Source organism: Macrobrachium nipponense, chromosome 2 (genome assembly GCF_015104395.2).
Source record: "Macrobrachium nipponense isolate FS-2020 chromosome 2, ASM1510439v2, whole genome shotgun sequence".
Lineage (NCBI taxonomy): Eukaryota > Metazoa > Arthropoda > Malacostraca > Decapoda > Palaemonidae > Macrobrachium > Macrobrachium nipponense.
Window position 1 is genome coordinate 133415992 of NC_087201.1, and position 12500 is coordinate 133428491.

The 12500-nt window shown below is 35.7% G+C and overlaps 3 protein-coding genes across 4 annotated transcripts in view; 2 read left to right on the plus strand and 1 right to left on the minus strand.

Annotated features, from left to right (window-relative positions):
* The window catches only part of LOC135221001 (glutamate dehydrogenase, mitochondrial-like), a 452434-nt gene that overhangs the window by 134169 nt on the left and 305765 nt on the right, over window positions 1-12500 (plus strand). The window lies entirely within an intron of this gene.
* LOC135220996 (uncharacterized) overlaps window positions 1-12500 on the minus strand; it is a 114672-nt gene that overhangs the window by 47795 nt on the left and 54377 nt on the right. The window lies entirely within an intron of this gene.
* Window positions 1-12500, plus strand: part of LOC135220998 (ileal sodium/bile acid cotransporter-like) — a 46054-nt gene that overhangs the window by 16210 nt on the left and 17344 nt on the right. The gene's annotated exons all lie outside the window — the stretch shown is intronic.

Consider the following 12500-nt stretch of genomic DNA (forward strand, 5'->3'; position numbering starts at 1 on the left):
CAGATTTTGAATTATACAAACAGTCATTGTCAAGTTTAATCCCATACTTCTTTGCACTTGATCGTGTTAATTATGCCCGTTGGCTACCAATACATGTACGGGATATGGCATCGCTACAAGAAATGCATCCGAACATAGCACGAGAATTTGCGCATGGACATTTTACAGTAAGGAAGTCGAGCAAAGTATTTTCTAACATTATTGATTAAGCACACAAACAGAACAACGCTTCAATAAAGGGTGACGGTGCTGCAATTGGTTTAACGGAGGATCCTGCAGTTTGAGATATTGGATGGTAGCTGATTCTGAAATAAGGAGACTAGTAGGCGAGTTTGAAAACATTGCCAATTCACCCCAAAGGTTGTCTGATATTAAACACCAAGAGGATACAATGACCTCACAGAAGTCATTCTTTGGAGAAGTTCAAAGGATAGTTAAGACTTTCAATGATTTTGGAAATCCATTTCTAGAAGAATCGTCTGATCTTGACAAACTCGATTCAAAAGATCGAGTTCAGAGGTTGTAAAAATCGACACCTTACAGGATATTGGGCTAGAGCAATACAACGAATTTCTACAAAGAATTACAAATGAGGGACAACCTGATTTCTACAATCCTATCAAAAAGAATAACTTCCCTTGGTTCAGCCGCAAAACAAAGCCAAATAGCACAAGACCTTCAAAAGGAAAGATCGAAAACCTGAAAAATGATTGTAATCTGTTTTCAAGGCTCTTCATTTCTTACCAAAGCAGACAATGCGATATGGAGGATTTCTTCAGCCATGAAAACCAAAATACCCCATCCTCATTGTCACAAGATGGATGTTTATACACAGGTGTCAAGTCACAGCTGATGGATGCATTTGAGACAAACGTTGAAAAGCCAGCAAGTGATCCAGTGTCTGACGCATTGGTTATCTATTGATGACGCAACTAAGGTCAATTCAAAACCACCTCGGGAATCAAAAACATTTAATAACTAAACCCATGATATTATTTGCCCGCACATTGCTTCTTGCTTAAATAAGTATCCCTTCTGTTGCTGCATCTTGTCAGGAACTGTAGAAATGTGGGTGCAAAAAATCAAACTGTGTTGGTAACTGCAAGTGCTATCGCTCTGGGCTTTCTTGAACAGGATTATGTTCATGTAACTGTCAGGATCGATAAAAAGCAGTCTACTGTGGCTATTTTGTATCCTAATAAGGTAAATTGTACTTGTTGTGGCATGGTTTCAGCTCAACAGTATTTGCGATTCTCGTTAACGTTAAATAATAAAACGGCCTTTTATTATTTAACAGCCATTTTGAAACCGGAAGTGGCTTTCATTGACCTTTGTGTTAATAGCTATCATGCCAAATTGTTGTACAAACGTATGAGTAGCGAAATTCTTGACTAATTTAAATGTTTTGTCGAGATATGAGATGATACTTTTCATGAGAACATTTGTGAACGACGCCATTAATTTTTGAAAAAAGGAGTGGTCGTCTTGAGGAAAAAAAAAAAAAATTGTTTTGGCCAGGACCCGAATTTTGCAAAGTACAGGTTAAACAATCAGTGTGCCAAGTTTCATGCTTGTATCACAATTTGCACAATTCTACTCATATCCCCCACTATATATTTCTCCCATCCAGATAGATGAAAGAGAATATGAACGGTGGCACAGTTAAAGGAATGCAAGGAGTTGCAGCTAGGGGTACAAGGGACGCTGCAAAGACCCTTAAGTATTGCCTACACTGCACCACGTGAGGTGCACTGACGGGACTAGCCCCCCAACAAAGAAACATTGTCGTTTGGTTTTTCTTTGCCAGTCCTACTGAATCGCACTAAGACAGGGAGACAAACACTCCTTTTTCCCCTACCAATTCCTCTGGCTATTTCTTCATAAAAATCATACAAGGAAACAGGAGTTTCCCAAGGAATCAATGAGCGTTTTACACTCCCTCTCTCACCCTGTTCCGCTTAATTGACTGGAGCATTTGTCATACGATCTGTGGCTTCGCTGCCTTGCATAAACCCACCATTTTTCGCGACATTGAGTGACGGCCACTTAACCAATGTAGGACTGGACTTCCCTTTACTTTTTTTTTTTTATCTACTATGAGATTCAGAGCCTTTGTCCCGGTGTTTTTCTGGAATAACTTTTTTTCTGTCCATTTGACAAAGATTTTACTTATCCATAATACACTTTCTAGCCCTACCTAAATTTTTGCCATTATTCTTTAATACTTACATTAGAAAAAGTATATTCATAAGAGTAAAATAAAGCAACCGAAACCAGTGGCGGAACACTCGAATGTATGGGTTCAAAGTTAGACGTGAAGTAAACATATGCCCTCCCGACTCCTCCCACGAGGTAATGACAGCAAACAGCTCTCTCTGAAATTCTAAATGAATATTCGTACCTTGCCAAGGCTTCAAGAATGGCGGCTATGATAAGTCATTGTCCCCGTGGTTGCAGGACAGCTTTTGTGATTCGACTTGCACAATTGTTTAGAAGCGAGGAGGCCCGTGGCAAACCCTACGTAAGCTTACCTTACAGACCTTACAGACCTTACAGTTCGTTCGGGTTGCCCCAGGTCCCTCAGTGTGAGGCGCCTCTAATGTCTACCAGAGAGTTGCTAGTACATCTTCCGGTATATTTTGCATCTTCCAATCTTGGATGGTCTGGGATGCAGTTTAGATATTTGTCGAGCTTATTCTTAAACACATCTACGCTCACTCCTGATATATTCCTCAGATGAGCTGGCAACGCATTGAATAGACGCTGCATTATCGATGCTGGTGCGTAGTGGATTAATGTTCTGTGTGCTTTCCTTATTTTTCCTGGTATAGTTTTGGGCACTATTAATCTACCTCTGCTTGCTCTTTCTGATATTTTTAGTTCCATGATATTTTCTGTTATTCCTTCTATCTGTTTCCATGCCTGAATTATCATGTAGCGTTCTCTTCTCCTTTCTAGACTATATAATTTTAAGGATTGTAGTCTTTCCCAGTAGTCTAGGTCCTTAACTTCTTCTATTCTAGCTGTAAAGGACCTTTGTACACTCTCTATTTGTGCAATATCCTTTTGATAGTGTGGGTACCATATCATATTGCAATATTCAAGTGGACTACGAACATATGTTTTATAAAGCATAATCATGTGTTCAGCTTTTCTTGTTTTGAAGTGCCGTAACAACATTCCCATTTTTTTTGCTTTACATTTTGCCAACAGAATGGCTATTTGATCATTGCATAACATGTTCCTATTCATCATCACACCAAGGTCTTTAACTGCTTCCTTATTTGTGATTGTCTCATTATTAGGTCCCCTATATGCATATAGCTTTCCTTCTCTGTCTCCATAATTTATTGATTCAAATTTATCAGAGTTAAATACCATCCTATTTACCTCTGCCCAATCATATACTTTGTTAAGGTCTCTTTGTAGAGCGTTCCTATCTTCATCACAAGTAATTTCTCTACTTATTCTTGTGTCATCAGCGAAACTACTCACTACCGAATCCTTAACATTACTGTCTATGTCTTCAATCATAATAACAAACAATATTGCAGCTAGCACCGTTACCTTGTGGCACACCGGATATTACCTTGGTTTCATCCGATTTCTCATCGTTTGCAATAACTATCTGTTTTCTGTTGTGTAAAAATTCTTTTAACCATCTTCCTACTTTATCTACGATATTGTGTTTTCTAATTTTCTTTGCTAATATATTATGGTCTACTTTGTCAAAAGCTTTTGCAAAGTCTAGATAAACCACATCTGTTTCATTTCCGCTTTTCATATTTTTGAATATGTTCTCACGGTGGACTAACAGTTGGGTTTGTGTACTTTTTCCGGGTACGAAACCGTGTTGTCCTATATTAAACAAATTATTTTTTATTAAATGTTTCATAATATTTTTCTTCATTACCCTTTCATACACTTTCATAATATGTGATGTTAGACTCACAGGCCTATAATTACTTGCCTCTAGTCTTGATCCACTTTTGAAAGTAGGGGTGATATATGCTAATTTGTGCTCATCATAAATCTTGCCTGTATCTACACTTTGTCTTAATAATATTGCAAGTGGCTTTGCGATAGAATGAACTACTTTCTTTAACAAAATAGCAGGGACTCCATCCGGCCCTGCAGCAGCTCCATTTTTAATTTTCATTAATTGCCTGCACAATATCAGCTTCATTAATTTCTATGTCAGCTAAATATTTCACTATTTTCGTCCCTTACTTCTATATCATTATCTTCATTATCTATTCTAGGGGTGAATTCTCTCTTTATATCGTTCTGCCAGTATGTTGCAAATTCCTTTTTTTCATTCGTTAATCTCCCTTCAATTCTCAGAGGGCCTATTTCTATTCTTCTTTTATTCATCTTCTTCGCATATGAGTATAATAGTTTGGGGGGGGTTTTGCTTGATATTTAATAGGGTTTTTTCTTCCAAGTCCCGTTTTTCATTTTCTTTTGATTGTATAATCTTTTGTTCTGCATTTTCTATCTTACTTTTTAGTTCTATAACTTTCCATGCATTTTTTCTTTTGCAAGACCTTTTTTCCACTTTCTGATTTTCTGGAACAAGATCCTTCTGTCTCTTGGTATGCATGAATGATGTTTACTTTTCTTCTTCGGTATATATTTATCCACTATTTTCTCCAATATTTTATATAATATCTCCGTATTTACCCTTATGTCATCACTTACGAAAATGTTATCCCAATCTTTGTTTAATTCTTCATTAATTTCTGACCATTTTATATTTTACTGTAGAAGTTGTATTTTCCATATCCTTCCCACTTTTTTCATTTCTTGCTTATCTCTATTTTCACTTGCTTTGGAATGAACTGTTAATTCTATGACATTATGATCTGAAATACTCGCATTATAAACTATTATTTCTTTAACATAATTCATCTCGTTCACAAATACTAGGTCTAAAGTATTTTCCTTTCTTGTTGGCAGGTGATTTATTTGTTGAATGTTGTATTCTAGTAGCATATCTCAATAGCTTTTCAAATTGCCTCTTATCTTCTGCACTACTATTACTCTCTTTTTTATATGTATAAGTACAACCACAGTCTCCTATTCGTTCTTTCCATTCTACGAAAGGAAAGTTGAAGTCACCAGATGAGGAGAATAGTCCAGTCCTTGTGATTTCTACATATATCATCCAATTTTTCAATTATTAAGTCAAACTCTTTAGTATTAGGAGGTCTATATATTACTATGTTCATCAATTTTTCAGATTCAAATTCTACCGCTATTAGTTCACATTCTGAGTTACTATATTTCTCATATATTTTTCCTTGTTTTTTGTCTTTCCCATATATTGCGGTTCCCCCTTGATTCCTATTTTTTCTATCTGATCTATAAGTTTGGAACCCTTTTATTTGATCATCATTCCCAGTCTCTTGGGAATACCAGGTTTCACTTATATTCATTATATCTATTTTCTTTTCATTTTGGGTTAGTTCTTCTAAGTACTCTATTTTTCTTTTTGAGTTACTCGTAACTAAACCCTGCGCATTCATCACTATGATGGTTTGCGTGTTTTCTCCTTCATTTAATATTGGTAGTAATAAGGATTTTCCCATGTCTCTTTCCTGTTCTGGTATGTTGTTCTTTTTTCATTTCCAGAAATTCTGACATTAAAAAATCCAACTTTTCCATAATATTTGATCTTCCTTCATCATAATTATTCATTTTGTGTCTGAATCTGCAATTTTCTCCGTTTCTGCAATATCCTCTTGCATAATAAATACAGTTATTATCTCTTGAGTAGAATTTCGGAGTTGATGCTTTGAAATTTTTGCTGACACCTCTGCATATCTCATTGGTGGTTTGCTTTTCTCTTTTACCTGATATTCTTGATTTCTCTCTTTATTTGTTTCTTTCTTATTTTGGATTTTATTACTTGGTTGGTTATTTATTTGATTATGATTCATGGCTACAGGTGCATATATTTGCATTTTTTGTCGAACTTACATCCTTTTCCTTCTTTTAGGTTTTTACATATTTTTGGATGCAGATCTCTGCAATCATCCCCATAGCCATCTAAGTATGCACATTTACCATATATTTCATAGTTTGACATACCTTAGGATGTTTGTAGTAACATCTTTCTCCAAATCTGCAATTCCCTCTTTTCAAAAGGTTGCAGATTTTGTCTTTCTTGTCTATTTTTTCCTCTTTCCCGTCATTGTGTAGATCTGGGTAGAGCCTCTTCGGGATTTGCTTTTCTGTTGTCATATCGTAATTTATTTCTTCGTAGGTATGCTGCTTTATTGCCTCATATGTAGTATCAATGAGTATCTCTGCATCCATACTTTTATCTTGTTCTTTGTTTTCCTTATTTTTTTCTGTCATTTCATTTTGTTTACTTCTCTTCCGTTTTCCTCTTCTTCTTTTTTCTTCTTCTTCTTCCTCTTCTTCTTCATCCTCAACTATTTGTACATTCAATCTTGATTTAATAACATTGTCTATCCATGATAGACATGTTGAACAAAAAATTTCTTGTATCTTTTCTCAAATCTTGCATTACCTCAGCACACTGTGGATGGGTCGGAATGTTGCATGCAGCACATTTTCTGATTAGGTTTTGTGGATTGACTATGCTATACCAAACCTTACACAGTTTGCATGCTTTTGGCATTCTTTTTCCTAATGCATCAATTAGGATATTCACAAGATTCACCTTATTCATTTTCTTTGTCGGAATATGTTGGTTTATGTATATTTTCTTTATGAGTCTCTTGACCACTTGGATTTTATTTGGAACTTCTTCAATTATTTTCAAGATGTTTTCATTAGATTTGTTCCAGTTTGAAGGATTATATCCTTCTAATATATCTATGAATGCTTTTGTATCTTTTTGGTTAGGACTGTTGCTGATTTCATAGATGAGAAATGCCAGTTCCCTTCCTGCTACCTCATCGTATTGCGAATCCGCCAAGCAAGCTAAATTACGCCACCTCTTCCCGCAGTTGGAACTTACTGCCATCTTGTTCTGATTTCAGTATTACACTTGTTAAACTAACTTAGAAGACGCTTTATCCTACTATTTTCACACTAATCTTATCACCGATAGTTCACGAACACTTCTAGATATTTCTCAAATTCTAGTCGTATGTTAAACTTGTGATATCTGTTGATTAATCTGACTTCACGCGGGTACGTCTCACCAAGCAAGATGGCTACTACGAGAGAGGTATATGAACAGGTATATGAATAATAGGGTCCTTTTTTGGGTAAGGAGTACACCCGGACATCCAAGGGTACCAAGATTTTGTCATTTGTTGACTTCCATAAGGCGCAATAGTTGTTGATTTCTTAGTAAAATATAAATTGCAGAATAAAGTTTTCTTCACTTTGTTAACTGATTTGATTTTTAGTGATATCATTTTTCAATGGAGAAATAGTGATAGAAAGGAATTTCTCGGATTGCTTGTGGAAACCCTTTTCTTCAAGGATTCTAGCACTCGACCTCATGGCATAAATCCTATATACTACTACTACAAAGTGTAAACAAGGAGTACTGGTTATATTTCATTTTTGCCAGAGGTTGAGACTTTTTCACGAATAGCCAATTATTCATCGAGAAGGAGGCAAGTTAATGACGTCATAAGTTACGTCATTATATCTCCAAAAGACATTCCTCTGAGTTTGCTGGCGATGTCTACAAGAAGTCGGTATTACTCTTATAATTACCAGAATTATGCAACTTTCGTAATACAGAATACAGTCAAAAATTAGGTAGGGATGTAAGATACCCTGTGACAAAGTGTCATCTTTGTCAGGTTACGTTGATCAAATTTTATTCCGGAAAAACACCGGGACACCAGCTGTGAATCTCATAAGACATTTATTTACTGTGACTAAAATGCATATACATCTTTCCACTTCTATGTTCTGCTTCTTTTTACACCTATGGAATTCTAACTGAGTGCAAGTTTGCTATACAAGCTCCACTGTTTTTCATGCTGTCCTGTAGGCATGTCTCGCATTATGGACCCTAACAATAATACTTTTTAGCGTGTGAAAAATAACTACAAGTGAAGTACAGCTAAGAAATATATAAGAAAACATCTTTTTCAACGGTGAAGTAGTAAAGGATTCAGATGTTTGTATATAGCAGTTATTTCCTTCCCTTTCTATCTTTTTTTATATAAACATGTTTGTCACTAAACAAAGGAATTTGACTATCTTCAGGAAAGTGGCACAAACGAACACAAAACGGTAATGCAGTTATCTAAAATAACACACACACATGTGTATATATATATATATATATATATATATATATATATATATATATATATATATATATATATATATATATATATATATATATATATAAGAATCATAGGGGCAGCAGACCCGACCAACATCCAGGTTGAAGAGGTAAAGGCATGTCTGTCACAAGTACCGTTTATTACGCCCAACGTTTCACATCACATGATGCCTCCTCAAGGCTGGAAAATTATATACTGTGAATGAAGTGCATTTTGCGAAGGTGAAGGCTAGACAACTCTGATCGTTTAATGGTGCAGTTGTCATGCGGTTGAACTTCAGTAATTCAAATGCAGATCCAATGTATTACAGCCCTCATATAATACAACTTGTATCTTAACTAGGGTCGGCAATGATTAAATCAACCTGATTTAATCAAGTGATTAAATAATTGATTTTTTCATTTAAAAAATCATGATTTTTTTTTTTTTTTAATTTGAAAGCAAACAAATTGAAAAATATGGTTTGGAGGTTAATAAAGACTTATTCATAGCTGTGCTGCATCTATTTCTTTATATAAAAAAATTGCAAGTACATACTTTAGGCCAGAACTGGAAACCTAAAAGACAAATCAATAATAATTCCATCATAAGATACATTTTGAGGAAAAAAAAGATTGAAAAAGATATAAAAAAAAACCTAATAAAAAATAAAAAATTAAAAAACCAAGTAAATAAAAAATTTAAATAAATCACTTTTTAATTTTTTTAATTTTTTTTTAAATAAAAAAAGCAGCAACCGTGATTTTAATATTTTACTTACATTTTTATTCATACATCTATTTATTAATGTGTTAACTTATGTTTTCCTAATAATTGATCTCTTCTTTCTGTATTTCCCATTACTTTCTGTTATTTCCTTCAAATAAACACCATATTGTTTGGAAGCTCAAACTTCCAGTCAATGGCCCCTGTGGCTTTGTTCACCTTCTAAATAATAATAATAATAATAATAATAATAATAATAATAATAATAATAATAATAATAATAATATATCTCTCACGAATTCCTGCATCTAAACCAGAGCGTATATATACCGTGTTCAGCCAGGCCAGCTGGACTGGAGGATCAGTTCGGACAACTGATTTTCCAGTTGCACAAACGCAACGCGAAACAGCCGACGATCTGTTGCGTTTGAACTGAAATTTCCGTTTATTGCGTAAAATATATTCAGCTACGTACAGCGACGCAAAACACTTTGATGTGTAAATTAAGAAATATTACGGAAGCTTACTGACTCTTACATTGTAAATAGTAATATATAAAAGAATGAAAAAATGAGTTGAACTAAAGTGTAATAATACCCTGCACTATCAATATTTCTCAACCATTGCGATATCAGTTTCATAAGACAAACTTCCCATAACTAGTCTCGCCTACATTCAAACGTACAATCATACGACCCTTTTAAAAATGTTCTTAATTACTTCAAGGAATGAAAAAGGGTTTTTCGTCATACTCGGAATTATATTAAAGAGCTAAACAAATGTTCAGCCTTCTTTCCCGTCACCGCTTTAGGGTTGCATGGGTTGACCAAGTGGCAGGAAAAGGTGTGATATTAAATGTTTATGGCCCATGTAGTGGAAAGAATGAGAGTGAAAAAAGTATACTTATGGAAGTCTCGGTTCTTGCTAGACTGGGTTTGGAAAGTATGTAAAGGTGGTGGCTTATTAGTAGTAGTAGTAGTAGTAGAGAGAGAGAGAGAGAGAGAGAGAGAGAGAGAGAGAGAGAGAGATTTATTTTCGTAGATAGAGCAGTCACAGCTGACGTAAATGCAAAGGTAGGCAAAAAGCGCTTTTGCTATAGTTACGAAGCCCTTGGAGCTAAAAGAGAATGGAGAATCTTAAGAAGGGGTCTGGAAAGGGGGTTGAATTTTGGAAATATATTATTTCCAAAGATGAATATTGACATGTATCTTTTAGAAAGACAAAATGTACGGAATGTGCGGAAGAACTGCTAGATTATGTGTAGGACAGCGTAGATGGAAGAGCTGGTGGATAGAAGTAATGTGAAAAGAAAAATGGCTGATGGAGGTATACCTAACCATTATTTACTTGAAACAAAAGTTAAAACTGATAAGAACTGCAGGCTTAAAAGAAATTGGTGTACATATAGTTGTGAATGTGGAAGATTGGTGAATTGGATAAAGGGAAGTCAGCTGAGTATATAAGAAGAAAATTAATTTAAAAAAATTAATGAAATATGGCCTAGGATTATAGACAAACAGGAGGAGGGAGTACTCGAGGAATACGTAAAATTCCTAGATGGAATCGTAGGGACTTCAGGGAGCGTTTGGGAATAAAAAAAACATCTCCAATGATTTCGAGTAACAAAAATGAGGGGAATGTGAGCAAGAACTTTGCGGAAAAGAAGCAGATATCCTTACGGGACTCAATACCTTGAGGAATATTAATGAACACAACTATGAATATCGGTAAACATAATGCAAATGCTGCCTGATGTGAATGTAATCCTGAACCGATGGGGTGTTTATAAAAAGGAACCAGGACAAGCCAAAAACCTTGACCTCTCGAGTGGACCAGTTTTATCTCTTGCCGTATCTTTGGCGGCGAAACCCTTCTGATGATTAAGACTGTTACTTCATCCTCGAGGTCAAAACTGGATCATTGTTATCGGTCATTTCAGAGTTTAGACCAACTGCATTCGTCATCATGAAACTTGGCCAAATTACGGAAACTTAAGTGGCATGATCAGATCTGACAATAAATAGCTACTTTGGCTATTAATACTGGTGAAAGCTTACCCAGAAGTTATCTAATCATCCCCTATGAAAATAGACGTAAGACGTAATGTGAAAATCAAAAGGGTGATAATGCTTATTGGGGTTTCTCTTCAAAATCATTGCTATTGTCGTTACCATCATATCCTCAAAGATTATGGATTCAGTTTGGACGTGAGGTTGAGATTTATTTTGAAAATCAGGTCACTGGGTGGTGATTTTCATCCATTATCATATTTAACAGAAAGATTTGAACTAAACGACTTCTAGGTCTTCCAGAAATGTGTTGGAGTTAAGTTTCAGCTGATTATACGATGATTTACATGAAGATCCTCAAGGATATTCTCTTAATAAGTTCCGTGATTTGTTATGAACGAGCACATGACATTTCAATGAAATATGGAATAGATCCTGTGGTAGGGGTGTAAGAATACTACCACCGTAGCATTCTTGCAGTCTTACTTTTTAGTAAAAGGCTAGGCCCACCGCCACAATAACTGGAAACTGCTGCCTTGCAGTCGTACTTTTTAGTAAAAGGCTAGGCCCACTGCCAATAACTGTTGTTGATCACAGCAAGGGCATACAGTCGTAAAAACCCCCTTTGCCGAACAGTAAACCATGCCTGATGATGCCTTTGACAGAAGGCGATGGAGAAGGCGCATCAGGCAACCGACCCCTTAATGTAGGGATAACGGTGGGAAAGAAGAAGACATGGGTTACTCAAGCATCCACAAGTGCATTTGCAATGTATTAAACAACGGTCTTCTACGATTTTGCTATTAGTGATGATCACATGTGGATCAAAAAGCAAACTGTCATTTTATCCCTGACCACTAATTTACAGATATACACTGCAGTTCGTGATTTCCGTCTCATTGCGTCCTTACTGACGTTACAGCCGTTCCAAAAATCAACAACGATAATACACCGACTACTTGCTTACGCGGAAAGTAAATCTTTAACCCAACGTCTAGTGGCTGGACTAAGAAATTCTATTTTACATAAACTGGGAGAAGACGGCACAACATTAGCCAGTTACAATAACACTAACAAAAACCATGTTTTTTTTTAATCCGAACGTTATGAAGATTTTACTATCATTTTAGATTTATGAATATCTTAAACAACCTAGGGTAAAATATTTTACAAGATCCCCATAATACTAGGTTAAAAGTAGCTTAACGGGTATCTTGTAGTGCAGGGGTTCCTAAATCTTTTTGTTCTCCTGTACCCCTTGGGCATTTTAGAGTCATAAAAGTAATTCAGATGCTGAAAGGGGTTCACTTGTCAAATGATGAAAGCCAGGGAGAAACAAAAACAGTGATATTAATCATGCATTATCAACTCCTGCGCAGCCATCGGTGGTGGGCATGTGGCACTACAACGGGTTCCAAACCTGGGTACCTGTATATTTGTACTCTTCAGAGGGTACACGGGATCTGATAGAATAGCCAGGACCGTGCACAACATGATG